This window comes from Ictidomys tridecemlineatus, chromosome 6, assembly GCF_052094955.1.
Source record: "Ictidomys tridecemlineatus isolate mIctTri1 chromosome 6, mIctTri1.hap1, whole genome shotgun sequence".
Lineage (NCBI taxonomy): Eukaryota > Metazoa > Chordata > Mammalia > Rodentia > Sciuridae > Ictidomys > Ictidomys tridecemlineatus.
In genome coordinates, this window is record NC_135482.1 from 138,074,726 (window position 1) to 138,092,282 (window position 17,557).

Genomic DNA, 17,557 nt, shown 5'->3' on the forward strand with positions numbered 1-17,557 from the left:
TCTGTCTCAGCCATCTTTGCTATTTCTTCTGGCTTTCACAAGAGTATAGACTTCCTTTAGGTTACTAATCGTAACTTTAACTATACTGAATTATGTTCATTAGTGTCTGTTACTCCATTAGACTGCATTCTTAGAGAATATTTAGCATCACATGGTAAGTATTTAAATTTAGTAGATTACAATGTCATTTGGAATTCATAAGAGCAAAGAGTAAAAGTGGTTCAGTGACCTTTCTGGTGTCACACAGACAATAAGAAACTATGTTTCTTGAGGACTTTCACTCTCCTTAGTCTAGAATCATATAACTATCATCCTTTGGCCAAAAGAAAATAATAATTAAGGCTCTGTCTCAATTACTATGGTTTTACTTTCCTATAATCACCATCACAAATTACTATAAATGTGGTAACTTTGAACAACAGGAACTCTTACAGATCAGAAGGCCAGAAATCTGAATTCAAGGCATCAGCAGCACCATACTCCCTCTAGAGGCTCCAAGGGGGGACCCTTCCTTGTCCCTCCCAACTCTTGATGGCTTGTGGCATTCCTTGTCAGCATGGCTTCTGCCTCTGACTTCATCTTCCCATGACCTCTCGCCTCTATGTCTGAGTCTTCTCCTTTTCTGTCTCTTATGAGGACATTTTGACATTGGATTTAGGTTCCACTCAGATAATCCTGGATGAGCTCATCTTGATATCCTTAGCATAATTATATCTACAAAGGCATGGTTTCCCAAATAAGTTCACATTGACAGGTTCTGGGTGGACACATGATGTGGGAGCCATCATTGGAGCCAATACACTGTTAAGGGGATGGTAGCCTGAGTGCAGGACTCTAAAACTGCAGTTCTCAATGGTAGCAGAGTGATGCATTAAGGGAGTGTAAAATTTTGGAGAAAGCACGTTGTCCATCAGAATTTGTTGAGAGGTGGGGTAAACCGGGGCGAATGCATGTGTGTGTGTGTGTGTGTGTGTGTGTGTGTGTGTGTGTGTGTGTATAGTATATTTAGATAAAGTTCCCGGGGCTGTTCTATCTTTCTCTTTCCAGGTTGAGAACCTCCAACCTATATAAGGAGTCCCAAACATACCAAAAAATCTGAGTTTGGTCAAAGTGTACTTGCTCATGGGCAGAAACCACCTTTACAATTGTTTAAGGTAACCTTGAACCTAGCATAGGACATCTAATGTGAAGCTTCTTTACTTGACTACATATGAATATGGCCTCCAGAGCTCAAAAATATTACAAGAGCTCAAAAATATTAAACAAGGGATTATAGAAGACCAAAAGCAGTCATATTGAACCATACAAAGCCATTTTGTGACAGGGAAAATGGCAGTAAATTATTTCACGTAAGATGCAGTTTAACTAAAAGAATAAATTTAATCCTCAATAAATGTTTGTTGAATTTGACTTGAGTTGTTAGTAAAAAGAGGTCCAATCTGTTAACAATATCTTTGGAATTATGATTTCAATTTTTTTTTTAATGGTGCTAGAGATTGAACCCAAAGCTGTTTGTTCTACAGCTGAGCCACATCCACAGTCCTTTTTATTTTTTTATTTTGAGACAGCATCTAAGTTGTGGAGGCTGCCCTTGAACTTGCTATCCCTCTACCTCAGCCTCCTGAGCCTCTGGGATTATAAGTATACACCACCATGCCTGGCTATGGCGGGTTTTCATCTGACCAGTGTGGCAAAGTTTTGGTCTTGCCTGGAAAAGAGAAGAAAAGAGACTAACACCCAGCTGGGTCCGTTGACCAAATATTTACCTCACCTAGGTGCTTAGCAGAAGTTCAGAATCTTGGACTGCAATCACAGACCTCCTGAATCACAATCTGCATTTTAAAAAGATCCCAAGGTGATTCATACACACATTAAAGTTTGAAAAGCACCAGGCTAAATTAATTTTCTGTCCTTCTGCTGTTGTGAATTAAAGGAGCAGGTTTTAAATGGGCCACTTGTAGGTCCTATGGATGTCTGGCTGGGTTAAAGCTTGCTCTTTGATTAGCAGCATCAACATTAATTAATTCCCCAGGTTGGCCCAAGATGGTCATTCCAAGTGTTTGCACTGCCAATAGTGACAGGGAGGAATGCAAAAGCAGGCAATGAGGGGAGTCTTCCCACAGGGAGCAGTGACGTTTTCTATGTTCATGGTGCTTGGTGGAGAGTTTCCTCAGCAAGGAAACAGGACCCCATTCTTTCTAAGAAACAGAAATACTGGTTCCTAAGTAAAACTCCTTTTCAGCTCTTGCAAGCTTACTACGATTGTAAGTAACTTGGCTCCTTTCCCAGCATCTCTACAGTTTTTCTGAATGCAGGCTGCCAGACCCTCTGACCCACAGGATCATGTTGCCTCTTTCTTTCAAAAATGGTTTTAGAACACAACAGAAGCCTTTCTCTCTCAAAAGGATACAGCACTGGAAGAAAGTTATGGATACAATCTAGAATAACTGCACAGACCAGCCTGGCTGAACTTGTTTTGCTTAGGAGTTAATCAAATCTGTATCATCGTACAAACTTTTCTGCTTGCTTGGCCTTGTTTTAAAAACAATACCTTCTAGCTGTTGGGACTGAATCCAATATTACACAACACAAAGGTGAACCTTTTTAAAAATATTGCTCAGTATGAACATGAACAGCAGAATTAGGCTTCCAATGCTAAGCATTTTCATCCTGAAGAATTGCTCAATAATTTTTCCGTAGTAGTCATAATTTTAATTAAAGCATTTTAATCAGCATAGGCTTGGACACAGAAGTCGGGAGCCATTCTAAACAAATCTATAGGAGTGAGGAGGTGACAAAGGGGTAAAAGGATGCAGCTTCCAGGTTTGTGGAGGAAAAGTAAACACTGTCAAAGTGAAAACAAGAAAACAGTGTTTCTGGGGTTTTGGCTGATTTTTTTTTTTTTTAAATAGTTCAAGGCTTTACTTTGTAAGAGAATAGAAATAGAGTTTATCACTGTCAAATATGTTTCTAAAAATGTTTCTGAAAGAAAAGAATTTTTTCAAAAAACTGAACAGTCTTTTACTGGGAAATAATTAATTACATTTAATGTTATTACTAGAAATATTAGAAGTAAATTGTTGACAAAGCATATTTTAGCCCTCTGATTGATTATCTGACTAATGAACTACAAAAAGGATATATTTTTAAAAATAATTTTTATTACCATATTTTCATCTTAAAAAAAAATCTCTATATAATAGGGCTGAAAAGCTACCCTTATGGGAAAGCAAATAGATTAAGGACACAGATTTTACTATCAGACAAAACTGGTTTGCACTCTCATTAAACCATTTTCTAACTGTGAGACCCTGGGCAAATTACCTAACCACTCTGTGCTTCAATGATCTCACTTAGAGAGAAATAAATAATATTATGTCTACTTAGTGGCACTGTTTATCTAGTGAAAAAATATGCATACTCTCCTTGCTAGATCAGCACCTAGTAAGTGATCAACAATATGTAATTAGCTGAGTTCAGTGGTGCACGCCTGTAATTCCAGCGGCTTGGGAGGCTGAGGCAGGAGGATCCAGATTTTAAAGCCAGACTCAACAACGACGAGGCACTAAGCAACTCAATGAGACCCTGTTTCTAAAATACAAATTTGGGTTGAGGATGTGGCTCAGTGTTTGAGTGCTCCTGAGTTCAATCCTTGGAATGACAAAAAAAAAAAAAAAAAAAAAAGAAAGAAAGAAAGAAAGAATTATATTTAGGGGCTGGGGGGTGTGGCTTAGTGGTAAAGGACTTGCCTAGCATGTATGAGGCACTGGGTTTGATTCTCAGCACTGCATGTAAATAAATGAATAAAATAAAAGTCGTTAAACATCCAAAAATATTTTAAAAGTTCTATTTAAATAAATGCTATAAATACAATATAATTCATAATTATATTTTAATAATTCCTATATTCTGGTTTCTGATGAAGAAACTATATAATAAAATACTTTAGTAATTTGGAACTATGCAAAAAAAAAGCTATTTTCTTAAAAAAAAAGAAACCTACCTTCAAAAATGAAAGTAATAATCGGTGTGGTGGCATGTGCTTCTAATCCCAGTGGCTCTGGAGCCTGAGGCAGGAGGATCGCCAGCCTCAGCAATTTAGCAAGGCTCTAAGCAACTTAGCAAGATCCTGTCTCAGAATAAAAAATATAAAGGGCTGGGGATTTGGTTAAGCACTGCTGGATTAAATCTCCAGTACTCCTCTCCTCCCTTCAAAAAATTAAAGAGAATTTTTAAGTTGAAATAGAACTCAATAATGTACAGTCATTGTAGTTATATTTAATTCAATGTAATTCAATAATTTTATTTACAAAAATGAGCTACTGCTTAAATTAAAATAAAATAATAATTGATTTATATGAACACACTCCACAGGTGAAATCATTTAATTTTCACAATAATAGTGTCAGGTACTCATTTTATGGATAAGGAAAATTAGACACAGGAAGGTTTTTTATAGGTTCTGTGAGGATTCATAGCTAAGAAGGGATAGAGCAGTTTTTCATCCCAAGCAACTGAGTCTACATCTTGTTCTCAACATCATTCCAGGCTACTTACCTAACAACAAAATATTAACAATAAGCAAATACCAATCTATTCATCGATACCCAAACTGACTAAATTCCCAATGTGTATATCCTGACATTCAATTATCTAAGGTTGATGTACTTCCCAAAATTAATAATTAATAAGCCTGTTCCAATTAATGTCTGCAACTTTATCCCCCTTTCTTTTTTTATTCCAATTTTAGATTTGGTTATGATATTCCTCTAGCAATCCTGTTTTCTGCATGCTACAGCTTGGTGGTATTTCTCATTTACAAACTTCAGGTGTTGGTTGGTGATGTTCTGCTATCTGGGAAATACCACAAGGGCTGGCACCCTCTGGCTTGTCAATTCCCTATCCTGGCTCCCCAGCCTGACCTCTAAGGTTCCCTCCTAACATGCTGTTATAAACTGAATTGTGTTGTCCAAAAACGAATGGTGACATCCTAGTCCCCAGCACCTCAGAATGTGACCTTATTTGGAAAGAAGGTCATTGTAGATATAACATACAAGAGGCTCATTAATACAATATGACTGCTCTTCCTGTAAAGAGAGGAATATCTGGAAACAGACGTAGAGACCCACAGGGACAGCCCATGTCCATGCAAAGGCAGAGATTGCAGCAATGCAGATGCAAGACCAGGAAAACCAAGGATTCATGATCTCCACCGGAAGGTAAAAAGAGGCTGAGAGTCTCTATTATGGTTTGGATCTAAAATTTTCTCCAAAGGATTAAGTATTGGAGGCTCGGTCCTCAGTGTAACAATGTTCAGTGGTGGGGCTTTTGGAAAATGACTGGATCATGAAGGTTCTGACCTCATCCAATAATTAATCCATTAACAGATTAATATTTTGATGTTATTAGTTGAAGCTAGAGGACTATAGGAATTAGAACCTAGTTGGAGGGAGTGGGTCCTTGGGGGGTGGGTGCCCTTGAGGCATATATCTTGCCTCTGTCCTCCCCACCTTCCATGAGCTGAGAAGTTTCCTCCACAACAACCTTCTGCCATGATGTTGTCTCTCCTCAGGCTCTAAGAAGTGGAGTCCTTTGACAAAAGACAAACCTTTGAAACTGTGAGCCATAATAAGTCTTTCCTTCTCTAAGTTGTTTTACTCAAGTATTTGTCACAGTAATGAAAAGCTGACCAACCCAGAACAGGGATACAATGCTAAGCTGACCCATGATTTGAGGCTTCTGGTCTCCAGAATTGCAAGAGAATACAATTTTGTTGTGTTAGATCCCCCAGTGGGTGGTACTTTCTATGACAGCCTCAGGAAATTAATACAGAGGTACCCATGCTTTATTGCTCTCATATTTGTATCCTTTCTACCTCAAATCCCAAGATCTTATCTTTTTGGATCTAGGGTATCAGAATTTCCTGTATTGAAAAGTAATGAATCTTAAAGTTAACATATGGACAGAAGGGAATCTTTTTTTAAACTGGTGCATTATAATTACATATAATAATAGGATGGATTCATTATGCCTTATTCATACATGCATATAACATGATTTGATCAACCTCATTTCCCAATATCTTCCCTTTTCCTTCCCTCCCCCACTCCATGATCCAATTGCTCTACTCTGCTCATCTCCCTTTTATTATTATCATTACTTTCATTTCAAGTAGTGCATTGATGAAATAATAATAATAATAATAGAAGGTATATCAATAGAATTTATTGTGATATATTAATAAGTGGACATGACATGATTGGGTAGATTTTGTTCCCCAATAATTCCCTATGCCCTCCTTTCATCCATACTTCTCAATCTCCTTCCTCTACTCTATTGGTCTCCCTAGAAAGCAACCGTTAATACCATATCTGCTATCTTTCTGGTAATGTAGTTCATTTTGAACAATTTCTCTTGGTGAGAGTGTTTACTCATCTGTTGCCTAATCTAAAGTAGCGACTTTGCTGTCAAGAGTTTCAAAAAGTGCTCTTAAGACTTGAAGGACAATAAGGACAAGAAAGAATGAGTAAAGCGATACCAGTTCAATGTTCTTCAGATTCTCCTGCTCCAGTTACGCCCAGGACAACTTGGCAGTCATCTTGCAGACACCCATCAGACTGACAGGCACAAGACAGGAAATTAAAAACTGAGTTGCATGGGTACTCATATGTGGTTTTGCACATCTTTTCCAAAACCTGCCTCCTTGGTAACTAAAAGAGCGGTGTTTATTCATCTATCTATTTATTTATTTTAATACAATACTGTTTTACAGAATTGGCAGCCAAAGAGAGCACCTGGAATCTTACCTCATTCTCCCTGGGTTCCAGCCTCCACAGCTGCCCTAAATTTTTCTTGAAGCAAAAACATTGAATAGTTCTCCCAGTGCTTTTAAAAAATCATTAAATACCATCTCTGTCTTTCTCTCTCTCTCCCCGTTTCTCTCTCTCTCTCTCTCTCTCGCTCTCTCTCTCTCTCCGTTTCTCTCTCTCTCTCTCTCTCTCTCTCTCCTTCACACACACACACACACACACACACACACACACACACACACACACATACACACAAACAGATATTGGTTTAACCTTTAGACTTATTATACACACACACTGGCTTTGTATTAAGAGTTGATAGCTAATTTGAAAAGAGAGCTCTTAATTTGTTTTTGTTTTTTTTTTTCCTTTCTTATGTATTTCAAATATTCTGGAAAGAGGGAGTAAAATCATCAGATAACATCTGTAGTAAAGGAAAAGGATCAATTGGGGGAGATCCAGAAAGCTGAAAAAGAGTGAATTACTTATTATAAAATAAAATGTATAATCACTAACATTGAAACTCAAAGAAAGGATTCAGAATTCATATAGGCTAAGATACAATTTTAGAACTTTCACCCATAGAAATAATTTCTTCCAAGAGTTGTATTATAGGAGATGTTTCTATACTGCCTTCCTTGGTGTAAAACCACCCCCTTATTTCCTAATCAAGCCATTTCATCAGGATATTTTATTATTAAGAGTACATCCGAAAAATTCTAGATCCATTTAAGCCATTTTGTAGTGTCAAATATATATATCTTAAGCCTAAACATCTCTACACTGTAAGGTTTTGTTTTGTTAGGGGATTTTTGTCATTATTTACTTCCTGTATGAATTGGCTGTGGGTTGGATTGTTAAATAATAATGGCTACCATTTATTTAGTGTTTACTTATATCAGACTTTCTGTGAAGCAGATTATGTAATTCTGCAGCAAGGCTATGAGGAGTCATTAATTTCTCCTTTAGCAGATGAGGCAACTGAGCCTTAAGCTAAATTTCCAAAGGTAGATAGCCAGCCACACTGGGATTTGAACCGATATACCCTGAATCAGGAGCCCTCACTGTCAACGAAGATCTCTGATCCTTCATGTGTGCAAATGGACAGCTGAGAGCCAAAGCAACAAGTTTTGAGTCAGTAATAAACCATTAGTTTTCTCTATGTGAAATCAAGAAACTGATTTATTAACATTCCCCGAACTAAACGGATGGCATTATTAACTCAACAGTTTACTTTTTTTCAACAGACTAGTTTCTACACATGTATTTGTTTCTGTCTTTTTAAATCTCTCTCCTTGTTTTCTTTTTTCAAATGCTATTTTAGAACATTCACCAAGTTCGCTTTTTAATTCTCTTCAGAATGCCTTGACATAGTGAGTTCTAAAAAACAATATAAGAAGTCTAAAGGTTAAACCAATATCTGACTCAAGCTAGAATTTGAGGACATAGAAATGCATTTTCCAGTCTTCTAGCTTTGCAAATAAACGAGTGTTTTCCTGATCCACTTTTATTAGTCTACTGGTTTGAGAATATACTGCTGAGAAAGCAGAATCTAGGAACTTTTAGCTCTGAATCATCAATGAAGATCTTTGATTGCTATCAGATTCCCTTAGTGCAGATAGATCTATCTTCAGGTTAATTTGAAGTATTTACCATTGTGCTGACTCTTTAAAATGGCTACAATTTACATGTCTTTTGTGTTTATGTGAACACTTCCAGAGTACAGTCATCAGCAACCTGAACTTCCTAAATGCCTGTCGCTAGAAATTTTATGACTCTTACAACCTCACAGGTGAAAAAGTTTTCTGGAGGATTGAAAATTCAGCCAAATAGTAGCTTCCAGGTTTCCTCTTTATCTAAAGTGTGGTATGTTTTGGGAAGTGTTTTGAATAATTGTTTATCTCATACAGTCTGAGATACATAGCACGAAATTGACTTTGTACCTATCAGAGAGGATGATGGTCAAAAGCCCAGTGCGTACTGAATAAATAAATTAACACAGTGACACTCTGATGCTTGACAAATAGAGTGTGGTAAATTTATTTTTACTAAACCTTAATAATCAATGAAGTTTAAATTATGCTTTAATAGAGATCTCATACAGTGGCATTTGGTGACCTGCCTTTTAAAATAATGTGTTTGAATGTTGTCTTCAGTTTTCATAGTATAGTAATGATACCTCAAGACTAATGCGTTAATTTTCTACAAACTTAAAGTAATAATCTCCTGAATGCTTGCTATTTTTGGCTGGTATAATATTTTCCAATTATCAGTATAATATTTTCCCATGTAATTTCATCATCTTTGTCACATATACCCCTATGCTTAGAAAAAGTAATTAGTGGTTAATGAAAACAACTGGCTCATTAAGAAAGGAGAAAGTCCCTCCAAGGGAGTTTTAGAAATCATGGAAAGATTTTTAAGTCTATCAAATCCATGAACTTACTTTGGTTTAGACTTATTGTGCTATTCTTTTTGATAATGACACATCTTGCTGCTACCTAGGAGGCACAGAATGGGGCTGGGTGAGAAGAGGATGTAAGAGGAATAACTTATATGCACACAAATTTCATAGAAGAGGTAGTTGTGCCTAAACAAAACACTGGTTATAATATTATATTAAAGGAATATTTTTTTTCCTAAGGTATACATATGACAGTAATAAAGAATTGGCTTTCTTATATTAAAATTATTTAATTTTTTTCTATGATATTTGTATTTGTTTGTGAGCACAACCATAACAAAGCACCATAGACTAGGTGCTTTAAACAACAGAAATTTATTTTTTCACAATTTTGGAGACTAGAATTCCAAGATCAAGGTGTTTGCAGGCATTATTTCTTCTGAGGCCCTTCTAGGCTACAAAAGGCCACCTTTTCTTTATTTCCCTTTTCTCCCTCATGTTCTCTTCTCATGAGGACACAGGCCATAACAGATTAAAAACAATTCTAATTCCCCCCCATTTAACCTTAATTACTTCTTTAAAGACCTTATCTTCAAATATAGTCACATTCAGAGGTTCTGCAGTGATGACTCTAAATATGTGAATTTGGGGCACACAATTTAGCCCACAACAGTATTTAAGATGTATATTAATTTTGTGTATAGACTTATTTGTAAGGGTTTTTTTTGTATCACTCATAGTTCTGGTATATCTCATGTTTCAGTAAACATGGCATATTGAATTCTTCTTGGTTTCATAGAAAATCCATTTTATATGTATAACAGATGCTTGAAATACTTGTTAGATTATATTTGTATTTCACACATGCTTCCTGATTAATTTTAAATATTTTTATATTTAATTTTACTTTTTAGTGTTTAGCCCAAATGTTCTAATCAATCTATCAAAAACTTAATGCTAGCCAATCATATATATTTTGGTTCATTGGTACCAGCTAGCTCATGTGACACTTAATAAATAGTGGGTTTTTAAAATAAAATCATGGATAACTCCCTTCAATTCTAAAACCTATTTGAATATATTTAAGATATTAAACAGAACAATTATACTTGGAAGTGTATTTGTGTATATGTATTTTTCTGTGTTTGTGTGTGACTATATGAAGGTGCTTGGATTTTTCAGTTCTTGTTGAAAAATTAATTATCATGTTTTTATCTTATTTAAAAATGATTTTATATGTACAACAAAAATATCGATTGGAACAAGTTTATTTCTGTATATTTACAATAAATTATGACATTTAATACATTTAGAAAGTATAGTTTAGGAAAAGTAAACCTATTCCTTTGAAAGCGTGTTGTCTTTTTTTTTAGTATAGCATTCAAACATTTTACTCAATGCTGCATTCAAACAACTTAAACTCCCCCCCAAACTTGCACATTTTATACAATAAAGAGAACTACCCTATTGCCCAGCAGATCTTGAGAAATTTGTGCACAAATCTTGCTATCCAAAATGCCTTGTTTTCTGATAAATTTTTAGCTCTTCCATAAAAATGTGTTTATAAAACATTAATGGGCAATTTAACTTCAGCTTCCAGAGAGAGATTTCTGCTGCATCAGATCTTATATTTGCCATGATACAGTATTCCCTTTCCCAATACTTGTTCTTATTTCCCAGTAGGTCTCACCATCTGCTATTGATGCCTGTCTGGAGTAGGAAATCTCTCCTCCAGCAATTCTTGTTCAAATATTACTCTTCAATACCACCATCTTCCCAGGTTACAAATTGTTCCCTTATATTTGTACCCCAAAGTCAAATCTGCAGATAACTATCTTCAAAGATATTTAATGACCAAACTGCCTTTTAATCTGTTGAACCCAAAAGCAAAAAGGAAGAGTTTCAAAACTCTAAAGAAGAAAGCTGCTTAGCATTTTAAATATTATAGGCAGGTTTTGTTAAAGAGCCGCCCTCAAATTTTTTCATAAAACCCTTCAGGAATTTATGTTGTTTCTATGCAAATGTATGCAATTTGATCTTTGAGGTAGTAGTAGTATTATACTGAGTTTTCAATCTCTCATTTTTTGACTATTAAATTATATTATATGTTTTTAAATTCTCAATATGAAATATGTCTTGCATCCTTTTTATTTTTCTTGTTTTAATGGCATGCAATTTGTTACCTTTGTGGATGCAGAAAAGGGAAAAATATCCTTTTAGGGAGCACACAAAAGGCTAATAGGAAGAAAAACTGATAACCTTTGGGTATTTGCACAAGCAACAGAACCGATATTTAACCAACTATGTAAAAAATAGATATATTTTTTTCTTTTTCATTATATGTCACAAACAGGATGTATCCACTGATGTGTTTATAGGAATAATTTGAGAAATTTTAAAAGTGAATGAATGAGATCAAAATGTGAACAAAAGTATCAACTTTATCAATTGATTTAACCACATAAATACTTTACAAGGGATATTTTTGTTTCATTATTGAAAATAAGAGATATCATTTTTGAAATGACAAAATTTTTAGAAATGGCGAACAGATTAGTGGATTCCAGGAGTCAGAGATGGCAATGAGAAGAGGTGAGGGAGGTAGACATTATAACATCAAGGGTCCTTGGGATGATGCAACTCTCCAATATCTTGAGAATGGTGGTAGATTCGTGAACTTATACATGTGATAAAGTTACATAGGATTAAATATACACATACACGTAGGCACATACATGAAAACACAAGTAAAGCTGGAATTTACACATAAAATCAGTGGGTTTTTACCAATGTCAATATCCTGGTTGTGATAGTAGTTTTGTAAAATGCTACCTTTGGGAAAAACTGGATAAAGAGCGCTTGAACTCTGACTGCATTGTTTCTTATAAGTCTGTAAATCTAACATCATCTCCATAAATATTTCAAATAAAAGTTATGAAACATGCCAAAGATTAAAAAGAAAAAGAAGGGATACTAATCACAGATATATTAATTATCAATTGTCCCAATAATGCTTTAGAAGTAACAACAACAACAACAACAACAAACTAAATGGCAGTGATATGTAAAAGCAAGGGCTATGCACAGGTATCTGGGATCAGCTGGGAATGTTAGGCACTCCTGATCTTGACTGGCCTGTTCATCCCTTTGGAGATCCACTGGCCATTTGCCTGTGTGCACTTCCTCAGTTCAGGAGGCTAAAGTGACTCTGCTTGGTACATGTTTCTAACCTTTTTCAGCAAAAGCATGTTCTCAAGATGACAGCAAGATCAAAGAGGAGAAGCAGACACAAAAGCTCTGGATCCCAGGCCATTGGCAAAGACTTGATCAGAGAGTGAGCGGAAGACCGCTATAAAGTTGAATTTTCAAGTTAAATGGCAAATGATGTTAGTACAGGACAAGTTAAGAAACTGGTACAAATTTTCAATCTACCAAAATGTGAAAAAAATTTAAGGAGTTTCTGAAAGCATCCCTGTTAGAATAACCTTTTAGGATTCATCTGTTACAGAACTGGAAACTTGAAACCCAATCAATGTAAAATTTATAAAAGATAGTGTAAACACAATGATAAAGCAGAATATGTGGTAGAAGAAACTAGATGCCTCCTAATATCTATTTCCTTTTCTCCAAGATATGAAAACAGAGGCAAATTGTACAGCTAAAGGATTGTTTTTCAGGCTTCCTTAGATTTAGATTTGATAAATGAAATGGTCATTGTCCCTCTTGAAAGAATATTAGGAAAGCTGCCTTCCTAGAGAGTAGGTGTAAGCCCTTTGTTCTTCTTTCCTCTTTATTGTAGTCTTGCAATTCAGACCTGATAGCTGGAGCACCAGCAGATAAATCTTGGATCATAATAGTAGAATAAAAGGTAAGGAAAAGAGTCTGGTTCCCTGATGGACATAGAACCACCATGCCACCTTAAGTGGCATAATGCAGAGTTTTATAAATATAAAAGAATAAATATAAGTATGCTTGCACAACTGTTTTTTGGTTTCCCCCTTAAAACTAAACGCAATTTCTGATACAAAATGACATGTCACCATTGCTTGACTCCATGTGTCTGTACTTCTACCATAGATTCTTCCCAGTGTAACACAGTAGACAAAATGTGTCTCATGCCATGTTTTTGCTCAAAGTCCTGAAAAGATTCCATCTACAATGACATTGTTCCATGAGTCTTTCCAACACCTGACCCCCAAATTCTCTTATGTCATCTCCACTTTATATTCAGGACATTCTAGCCATGATGGCCTCTTGATGTCCCTTGAATATGCCAGATAGTCTCACCTTAACATTTCTGCCATAGCTATTCCCTGGCATTAGAATGTTCTTTTCCTGGATATCCTTTGACTTGTTCATTTGCTTCCTTTAAGTCTTTGTTTATCTGCCACCTTTCTGCTTATACTTATGTAATTGTGAGATTGTGAGTTTGTACAACCTTTCATCTGCTTCCCTAGGATTTTCTTTGTCCCTTAGACTGACTCCATTTTTCTTTTGTTTTCCTGACATGACTTATGTTTGTTCAGAACATCATATAATTCGTTGGCTTATATTTTGTTGTGTGATTCACTAAGTGACACTAATCATAGATTTAAAAATGTAAATATTAAAAAGTATTATTCAGAAATAACAATGCAACCCTAACCACTGAGGAGGGATGAGATATTCATCAACATTTTTTTTCTTCTTAAAAGCAGTTTTATCAAATACTTTTTTATATTCTTCTTTTAGGGATTTCCCTACTTAGCTCTTTTTTAAAAAATCATAGTTAGCAATAGAAGTATTAAAACAGTGTTTGCCTTCTGAATTCTTCCATTACTTAGAGTAAAATAATTAAAGAAAACACATTACCCAGTCTTAACAAAAGAGAAAATTGATTAAACACTGAATAGAGACTCCAAGATTTGTAGGACTACAAAAAATATAACATTTGTATTTTTAGAAATGTACAAGGAGAAGGGGGAAAGGCAGGAATGGAATGTTCTTAAAGAAATAATGGCTACAAAATTTCTATGTTTGTCAAAAGACAAACCTACATATTTTGGATGCTGAGTGAACCCCAAGGAGGATAAGCTTAAATAAATTTTCTCTTCAATTTCACTTTATTTTTTAATTTTTTATTTTCACAATATAATTATACATAATAGAGGGGTTCACTATGCCGTATCTGTATATCCACATAGCATAAGTTGATTAATCTCATTCCCCAGTACCTTCCACTTCCTTCCCCTCCTCTTCACCTGATTTGATTGTTCTATGCTCTACTGATCTCCCTTCTATGATTATTAGTATTAGTATTATCCCAATTAGTGCATTAGAATTACACATATAAGCAGGATTCCTTGTAGGATATTTGTACATGGCCATAGCACAGTTTGATAGATTTAATTCCCCAGTACTTCCCATGCCCTCCTTTCTTCCCTCCTTCTCAATCTACTTCTGCTACTACTTCTGTAATTCCTAGGTCTTTCATCCACTTTGAGTTGATTTTCTCCTATTTTTGTGAGATGCTGCCCTTTTTAAACCACACCCCTCCCCACCCCTAGCTTTCTAGCTTCTCCATATGAGAGAAAGTACTTGTTGTCTGGATTATTTCATTTAGCAGGATGTTCTCAAATTCTATCTTTTCACCAGAAAACATTATAGGTTTATTCTTTATGGCTGAATAAAATTACCTTGTGTGTATATATATGCCACATTTTCTTTATCCCTTTATCTGTTGACAGGCAACTAGCCTGGTTCCATAACTTGGCTATTGTGAATTGCACTGCTATAAATATTGGTGTACGAATATTAATTTAATATGCTGATAGCTCTTTTGGATAAGTGCCAAGGAGTGGAAAGCTGGGTCATGTGGTAGTTCTGTTCCTACTCTTTTGAGGAATCTCCATACTGCTTTCCAAAGTGGTTGTACTAATTTCCAGTCCTACCAATAATGTAAAAGTGTATGATTTCCTCCACATCCTCATCAGAATTTATTGTTATTTGTATTCTTAATGATTGCCATTCTAACTAGAGCAAGATGAAATCTTATTTTCGATTTTTTCTTCACTAATTGTTAAGGATATTGAACATTCTTTCATACATATCTTTTATTCAATTTTTTTTGTAGTTCTTCTTTTGAGATATATCTATTTAGTTCATTAGCCCATTATTAATTGGGTTAATTTTTTTCTTTTTTGGTGTTGTTTTGAGTTTTTATATATTCTCCATACTATACTCCTGTCAGAAGAGTAGCTAAGCAAAGATTTTTCTCTCATTCTGGAGGCTCTCTCTTCATGTTATAAATTGTTTCTTATGTTATGCAGAAGATTTCAAATTTGATGCCATTCCACTTAATTTTTAAAATATTTATTTTAAAAATATTTTAGTTGTACATAATACCGTTATTTTGTTTATTTATTTATTTTTATGTGGTGCTGAGGATCAAACCCAGGGCCTCACACATGCTAGGCAAGCGCTCTACCATTGAGCCATAACCACAGCCTGCCATTCCGTTTATTGATACTTGGTTTTATTTCTTAGAGTCTTATTAAGTATGTTATACCTTAACCAATATGTTGGAGATTTCAGCCTATTTATTCTTCTAAGAGTTACAGTGTTTCTGGTTTAATTCCTAGGTCTTTCATCCACTTTGAGTTGATTTTTGTGCAGGGTGAGAAATATAGTTTCATTCTTCTACATATGGATATCCAGTTTTCCAAGCATGATTTGCTAAAAAAGGCTATTTTTTTTCCTCTAATGCATGTTTTTGGAAACTTTGTCAAGAATCAGATTATGGTATCTATGTGGATTTGTATCTATGTCTTCTATTCTCTCCCGTTGGTCTTCTTGTCTGTTTTTAACTCAATACTGGACTGGTTTTGTTACTGTATTTCTATAGAACAGTTGAGATCAGGAATTTTGATGCCTCCAGCCTGCACTTTCTGAGTCAGTATTTCTTTGGCTATTCTGGGTCTTTTATTCTTCCATATGAATTTTAGGACTGTTTTTTTTTCTAGTTCTGTGCAAGAAATGTCACTGGTATTTTGATGAGAACTGCATTAACTCTGCAGATCACTTTTGGTAACATGGCCATTTTGACAAGATTAATTCTTCCCATCCAAGAGCATGGGAGATTTTTCCATCTTCTAAATTCTTTTTATTTATTTTTTTCAGGGTTCTATAATTTTTGTTGTGGAGGTTTTTCATCTACTTGGTTAGATTTATCCCCAAGTACTTTTCTAAGTGATTGCAAATGGCATTGTTTTTCTGATTTTTTTCCTCAGCAGATCATTATTGGAGTATAGGAAAACTATTGAGTTTTGTATGTTGAGCTTGTATTTTGCTACTCTGCCAAATTTGTTTATCAACTCTAGATGTTTTCTACTGGAGTTCATTGGGTCTTTTAAGTGTGGAATATGTCATCAGTAGTCAGAGATAATTTATAATTTGATTTCTTCTTTTCCAGAAATTCACCATCATAATCAAGCTTTTGAAATATAAAGACAAAGAAAAAATATCGAAAGCACCAAGAGAGAAGAGACACCTTGTTGAATGGGGATAAACAATTAGGGTGACAACAGATTTCTCAACTGAATTCAGGGAGGCCAAAAGAAAATGGCACAGTATCTTTTAACTCTGAAAAATAACTGTGGCCCAAATTCCTGTATCAAATAAAATCTAGCTTTTAGCAATGAAGAGAAAAAAATCAAGAACTTCTTAAATAATTTGTCATTAGAATGGCAAAAAAAAAATCACCTAAATAAAAGAAAATAACCAAGAAAGGAATCTTAAAACATTAGGAAGGAAAAAATTATCCAGCAAAAATATGGATGAATACTCTTGGCTTCTCTCTCTTAAGTTTCTAAATTATGCTTGATGATTGAAATAAAAATGACAGTAATGCAAGAATGTGCACTCTCACAACTGTTGTCAATATATTGCTAGATTTTCTAGCCCATGGAACAAGGCAAGAAAGGGGGAAACTCATGCAAAGAAGAAAGGAAGAAATAAAAGTTTCTATTTGCACATGGCACTTTGAAATTCCCAGGGAACCTCCAAAAATATTTTAGAATTGATAAGTGAGCTAGAAACTTATAAGAGAACCAGACAAAATCAATGATATTTACATTAACTAATAACAACAAACACTTGGACAGTGAACACAAAAATTTAATGTTCTTGAGAGTCCTCAAAAAGGTAATTCTTCAACATGAACTTAATAAAATATTTGCAGAACTTGTATGTTGAAAAATACATTGTGATGAAAGAAACTAGAGTAACCCTAAAGAAAAACCTATTTTTTTTCCCACAGATCAAAGACTAAACATAATAGGGATGTTAGTTCTTCTTCAAATTTACA

General features: G+C 34.9%; 1 long non-coding RNA gene across 1 annotated transcript in view; it reads left to right on the top strand.

The window, feature by feature from the left end:
• Positions 1–13,143, top strand: part of LOC120888663 (uncharacterized) — a 114,374-nt gene extending 101,231 nt beyond the window's left edge. Inside the window, exon 3 of the long non-coding RNA XR_013423325.1 lies at positions 13,013–13,143. This is a non-coding gene — a long non-coding RNA (uncharacterized LOC120888663). The remainder of the gene's footprint in view (positions 1–13,012) is intronic.
• Positions 13,144–17,557: the final 4,414 nt, after the last annotated feature.